Raw genomic sequence first — 6,376 nt, forward strand, 5'->3', positions numbered from 1 at the left:
ATATATTGTCCCATTAGGACAACATGTTGAGTAGATTCACTGAATAGCTCTTAGTACTGCAAGGAATGGCTTAGTGAAAAAGGAAGAAATATATATATATATATATATATATATATATATATATATATATATATATATATATATACATATATATATATATATAAATGAAGATGTAGAACAAATGAAACATGTATATATAAAATGTATATAAAGCATGCACTCACATATATACACACATACATCCATAAACACACACATACATATGCATATATATGTATCTATATACATATGCAATCAATAAACATTTATGAGTCACCTGCTACATGCTAAGGAAAAAGATACAAGAAAAGATAGTCCCTGCCCTCAAAGTTCATACAAGCTAACAATACAATCGTTACAATGATGTAAACCATATTGTATTTTAAAGTTATTATGTAGTTCTCCAACTTCTTTATTCCAAGGTAGATAATATATATGTGTATGTTATCTACATCTACATTTTTTAAAGAAAGAAAATACTGTCTGAAAAAAATCAAAATTTACCATACTCTAAAGAAGTATAATAAAAAATTCACGTCATTAGAAACCATTTCAGATCAGCCTCATATCCTGGGGTTTGATTTTGTTTTTATGTCAGGGCAATATTATAAATACGATTTGTCTATATTTTAGCACAAAAATTTCAAAAGCTCCTCATTTTATTATTGTGGAAAAGATGGAGAGATGTTGACTAGACAATAGTATAGTTAGGTTTTTATAAACTGGTTGAAAAACTAGACCCTAAACATTGTAATTTATGCAAAATATTAATTTAGAAAAAAGTCTCATAGTTACAAAATTTCTAGTTGTAAAGCTAGAGAAGGTTGTCACTAACTCATGGCCCATAATTTGAAAGAGATGTGAACTAGAGAGGATGAATTAAATAGAAAAGAATCTGGATGAGTATGAAATTAAAGGAAATAAGCTTATTTGACTTTGAACAAAGAACTTGGAGCAAGAACCACATCATAACTTTGAAATACAATACAGGTTACTCAGTCAGAGGAGGACAAAATGCACATATATTTCCTCCCTTACATCCTCCCTTCCCAAATACTTTCCTAGGAATAGAAAGGTATTTTATAAAAATCAATAATAAGACTAATAGAAAGGAAGTTTACTTAATTACTTGTCTTGGCCCTCTACTGTTTAACATTTTTGTCAAAGACTTTCAGGTAATTGTATTTTTTTTTAAAGGCAAAATGGCATGCTTATCAGATATGCAGATAACGTAAAGCTGGGAGCGATAGCTAAAATACTGCATGACAACTTAAGATACACAAAGAAGACTGAACTAAATCTAGTAAGATGAATTTTCTGAGAGACAAATAGAAAGTCTTACAGTTAAAAAAAAAACAATTTCACAAGTACAAAATGTGAGAAACATGTCTAAATAGCAGTTTATTTTTAAAATGGTTTGAAGGGTTTGCAAGTCAATCACAAGCTCAACATAAGCCATTGTCATCATATAGGAGCTGGACAAAGCTACTCTAATTTTTTAAATAATCAGAGTCTAAGTTTTCAGAGTTAGTCCTACTACATTCTTACTTGAGCAAACTACAACTGACTTATTGTATTCATGCAGGTTTGCAGAAGAAGGCATCCAGAACGATAAACATAAAAGCTGTGCCACAAGACGATAGGTTGATGGAATCTAAGAGGAGAGAAGAGTAGGCAGCTTGTGGAATTGACTACCCAGGGGAACATGACAGACTCAAATCTTTGAAGAGAGTTCATGCAGAAGCATTAGACTGGGGCTAAACAGCACTTCTAGGGAAACTTGGTAGCAGAAGGAAGATCTTAAAGCAAGGTAGAAATTGCAAAAAGAAATGTTAAGGCTTGATATAACAATAAGAACTATTCAAAAGTAGAACTGGTTGCTTTAGGAAGTAGAAGTTTCCTATCACTTGAAGGCCTCAAGAAGACTTTGGAAAACTACTTGCTGAGTATGTTGTGGAGATGGTTCTTATTTAGGAAAACCTTGTATAAGATGACCTCTGAGGTAATTTCACAGTCTATATCGTATAATTTTGTAATTCTCTTCCCGAACTTTTTATCTATGTTTTCCCACAAATCTATAGCTGAATTACAACTTTCTGAATGTCTTGGAGGAGGGAGTAGGCAGATGGTTCAATGGCTATATTTTCCCCTCTATATTGTATTTCAAAGTTATTATGTGGTTCTTTCTCCAATTTCTTTTTTCAAAGTTAAATAATCTTGGTTCCTTGACTCTCATATTTATCCAGCTTCTTTTCTATTTAGTTAATCCCCTCCAGTACAAATCTCTTTCAAGTTATAGACCAAGAAGTAGTGACAACCCTCTAGTTTTTTAACAGGGAATACGTCCCTTAAAGGACTGGGAGTGTCCTGAAGTGTCCTTACTTTCTCTCCTGAAAAGACAGGCAAACAATGAATGTCCAACTCCTAAGTTGTGTGCCTCTCAATCCCCATATGAAAGTGTCCCTTCTCTGGGATCAACAGTGTGGAAAGGAGCTGGTGACTTTCCAAGAGCACTGTTTATATCCTCTTTCTTCATGTGGTGGGACATTCTACAAAGGGAGAAGACTAAACAACTGGTATCTGCCCACCCAACTGGTGTCAGCATACTAGACAATGGGAGAGGGGGCACTTCACTGGAAGTGGGGAAAGACTCCATCACTACTGCTGGGTCCAATAATAGCATAGGTCTAACCAGTGCCAACCTCAGGCTGTAGCTAGAGAAAACACTCCTCTCTGCAGCAAGTACTTGTTGACATCTTCATTCTCATTACTCTATCATATGCTCCCTTCTGGTCTACTGTTAGCCCATCATAATGCTTTGCTCTTACATCTACCTTAGAGGAGTACAAGTATCAATCATTTGTTCTTTCATTCTGGGGCAAATTGCCCATCCCTGGGAAAATTTTCTGTCCAACGTTAGTAATACGCTAGTTTCTGAACAGTATTTGAAGAGAGACAGTAATTTTCTTATTTTACTTAATTTTATTTATTTTAATGGCTTTATTATTTAAATTGAAATTTGGCATCATAAATTCACATTAGTAAACTATCCCTAGATTTGATTTTTTGTTATAATAGAAACAAAGCTACTAAAGTTTAAAACCATACTAAGACTTATGGGACACCATATATATTATGAAAGAGTAATAAGCACAGAACGATGAGGTTGTTTCATAACAGTTTGACCCATTTTTGTAAGTTCAATCAGTCAGTGAAGAGCCACATCCTATTAAAATAAGTACTCACCACTATCTGAATTTCTTTCCAAGCATTTTAACTGGAAGTAGAACATTCCAGATCACTTTAAATTAAATTGATTAATAATACATCACATTGAAATGAATTTTTCATGCTTTGGCAGCCAATGTTCTTAATTATTTAGTGATGCAAAAAGTAGAAAATTCACATGCAAACAGCAGGATCGATCAATTAACCTCCATTTTAAAAAAGATGATAAATGACTTTTTAGCATAAAAAATAATGCTTTTTTTGTCTTGTAAGTATTTTCTCTCCATTAAACTAAATCTGAACTTGTGCAGTAGGTGAAGCATTCTTCTGTTTACCTGTTGTTATTCAGTTGTTTTCAGCCCTGTCTGACTCTTCATGACTTTCATTGCAAAGACAATGGAGATTTTGTCATTTCCTTCTCCAACTCATTTTACAGATGAGAAAACTGAGATAAACAGTCAAAAGACTGGCCAGGGTCACAGAGGTAGTAAGCATTGGAGGCCAGATTTGAACTCCTGAAGATGAGTCTCCCTGACTCCAGGCCTGAAACTCTATCAACTGTGCCACCTAGGTGTCCCCAGCATATTTATAAATTAATATTCTTTTTGACTGGTCATTACTCTTAAGCCTTTTAAGTAATATTTTTTCTAGTAGCTTTAATCTTATAATCCTTTCACATGTGACCTTGGAATTTCTCCATCTTGAAGAAGTTCTCCACTATGAAAAATGATTCTTTTCTATCTTGGAGACACAGAGCTTCACCCCCCAGTCTTCTGCTCCAAAGTTCTTTGATAATGAGATTGCATTGAATCTTCTTATTCTGGTCAAACCTGACCCAAGCCTGAATTGATTTTATCCTACTCAGGGTTGGGTGGAGACAGATTCTTCTGCCTATATAGTCCAAGACTGAGAGTGGTCTGGTATGATGAAAGGGTAGTCTGATAGAACAGATATTTCCTTTGTCTGAAGGTAGAATGATGGCTAATGGCAGATGATATCAGCCCCTGTTGAAAAGGCATTGTGCCAGGATTAAGTGACCTAAGTCACCTACTTAAGACCCTCATTTTAATATAGCCCACCTCCCAATGTGTTCATCAATTAGAGTTGAGTGGCACCCTTTGAGAATGCCTACTCTTTGGAGGGTATATAACTCTGTATCCTCAAATACCAAATGGAGACAGTTCTGGACTGTAACTCCCATGCAATAAATGTCAAGCCACCTTATGAGAGAAATTAAAATGTGAACACACATCCAAATTTTGTTTGTTTCTTTCTTAGAACAAACTCTTTTTTTGGGGAAAGGGGCAATACTATACGTTATCTCCTTAACTTTCACTCAATCCCCCCACCTAATTTGCCAGGAAATGTGAGCATTATATGTTTGTTTAGACAATGCATTAGGATACAATGTAAACAAAAACATATCGTTTGAGCAGTGTTTTAATCTTTGTTGATTCAAAATTTTCTTGACAAAAAGAGAGCATTATAAGCACTAACAACTCTCAGGATTTAGGGATTAACTCTTTTCCTTGAGACTTTCATTGCCAGTCATATTAGGGAATAGAACTACTGTCAGACCTAAAAACAAAAAGAAAAATGAACAAAAACCAAAAAGGTTATTAATATTCATTTGAAGGAAATGAGTTTGTAAACCAGAATTTGTTATTGACAATTACATCTCTCAAAAAAATAATGGAAGCACCAAGGAAAACTGCTGACCTGGACCTAATCTGAACAAGAGAGAACTTGCTTGGCTAAACAGATGCAACAATATTTGTGGGAAAATGGAATCTTGTCATCCTAGAATTCATGAGAGGCAGAAAGAAGGTGGTCTATGTTAAAATGAGGGTCTTGAGTAGGTCACTTAATCCTGGTACAATCCCTTTTCAACAGGGGCTGATATCACCTGCCATTAGCCATCATTCTACCTTCAGACAAAGGAAATACCTGTTCTATCAGACTACCTTCTCACCGTACCAGACTACTCCCAGTCTTGGGCTATATAGGCAGAAGAATCTGTCTCCACCCAACCCTGAGTAGGATAAAATCAATTCAGGCTTGGGTTAGGTTTGACCAGAATAAGAAGATTCAATGCAATCTCATTATCAAAGAACTTTGGAGCAGAAAACTGGAGGGTGAAGCTCTGTGTCTCCAAGATAGAAAAGAATCATTTTTCATAGTGGAGAACTTCTTCAAGATGGAGAAATTCCAAGGTCCTATTTGAAAGGATTATAAGATTAAAACTACCAGAAAAAAAATATTACTTAAAAGGCTTAAGAATAATGGCCAGTCAAAAAGAATGTTAATTTATAAATATGCTAGGGGCAATTAGGTGGCATAGTTGATAAAGTTCCAGGCCTGGCATCAGGGAGACTCATCTTCAGGAGTTCAAATCTGGCCTCCAATGGTCATCAATGTACTCTTAAATATGGAGATGTAGTTTTTTTAAAGAGTAAAGAAAAGAAAAGTCTGCTTCCTTGGTAAGAAAATTAACAACAAAGTAATTCAAAGAAGACATGGAGTTTGTGAAGACATGCATCTCACACTGTAAACAAAAATTATCCTGATAGAAAACTAGAGAGGCATGAAAAAATACAGAAGTGGCCTTACGGGAGTTTGTTCATTAAAAAATAACGTGTAAAGATGGAAACTGTTGCATATAACCATGGACAAATGAATAAATCAAACATTTATAAGTACTCAATTAGTACAAGGAATCCCTGCTAAGAATAAGAATACAAAAATAAAATAAAAAATAGTCATATCCTCAAAGAGCTTATATTCTAATATGGAGGGATAAAACATGTAGGGAAAAGGTGTTTACGGAAGGATATTTTGCTTTGTAAAAGATGGTGAGTTGCGCCATAGAAAACTCTATTGACACATTCTTTTGGGGGGCAATTGACAGTTGATTAGATTATATTACTAAAAATGGCAAGGGTATGTTTCTGTGTGTATGGGTGGGTGGAGATATGGGACACTGGAATTTTTCAGTCATGAAAGACATACAAAGAGTTGGATAGATGCATAAGAAAAATATCAGAAAGTCTAAACATTGAAATGAAGCTTTGTGAAACATACTAAGAAGCACAAGAAAGTCCATCCTAAA

This window comes from Notamacropus eugenii, chromosome 6, assembly GCF_028372415.1.
Source record: "Notamacropus eugenii isolate mMacEug1 chromosome 6, mMacEug1.pri_v2, whole genome shotgun sequence".
Lineage (NCBI taxonomy): Eukaryota > Metazoa > Chordata > Mammalia > Diprotodontia > Macropodidae > Notamacropus > Notamacropus eugenii.